This window comes from Aureococcus anophagefferens (assembly GCF_000186865.1).
Source record: "Aureococcus anophagefferens unplaced genomic scaffold AURANscaffold_5, whole genome shotgun sequence".
In the NCBI taxonomy this organism is placed as follows: domain Eukaryota; class Pelagophyceae; order Pelagomonadales; family Pelagomonadaceae; genus Aureococcus; species Aureococcus anophagefferens.
Genome location: NW_008705565.1, coordinates 1,558 through 2,444, shown reverse-complemented (window position 1 = coordinate 2,444; position 887 = coordinate 1,558).

Below are 887 nucleotides of genomic sequence, written 5' to 3'. Positions count from 1 at the left end.
TCGCGGTCGGCGCGCCGGGCGCGCCGACCGTCGGGTACTGCACGAGGTCGCGCGTCGGCCCGGACGTCGGCGCGAGGGGCGACGCCGTCGGCGCGACGGGCGCGGCCGACGGCGCGCCGGCGAAGGAGATGGTCGCGAAGGGCGCCGAGGTCGGCGCCACGAACTTCGCCGCGGCGACGGGCGACGCCGTCGGCGCCGGCTCGGGCCCCGCCGTCGGCGACGGCACGGGCCTCTCCGAGGGCTTGCCCGTCGGCGTGATGGGCGCGGGCGTCGGCTTGAACGTCGGCGGCGCCTCGCCGACGCACTCCCAGCCCGCGGAGCCGTCGCAGTAGCCGCACTTGTTCATCTCGAGCCAGCACTGCGGCGTCGGCAGGCTCGTCGGCACGGCCGTGGGCTCGGGCACGGGCACGAGCGTCGGGTTGGGCGACGGCGCGTAGGACGGCGCGCCCGTCGGGGCCGGCGACGGGTGGCGCGTCGGCAGGGGCGTCGGCGACGTGGTCGGCGCCGACGACGGCGCGAACGACGGGTAGGTCGTCGGCAGGAACGTCGGCTCCGACGTGGGCATGAACGACGGCTCCGGCGTGGGCTGCGGCGACGGCGCCGACGTCGGCGACGGCACGGGCACGGGCGTCGGCGGGAAGGACGGCGCCGACGTGGGCTCGAGCGACGGGCGGCTCGTCGGCACGGGCGTCGGCGCGGGCGTCGGCGCGGACTCGGAGAGGACCGCGCAGAAGCGCGCGTCCTGGATCTCCGCGACGAAGGTCTTGTCGCTGGAGCCCTCGAGGTCGCCGCGGTAGACGCCGGTGTCGTCGATGAAGAAGAGGAGGTTCTCCTCCGGCGACACGGCGACGCCCATGGGCGATTTGAGGCTCTGGTAGACGGCCGCG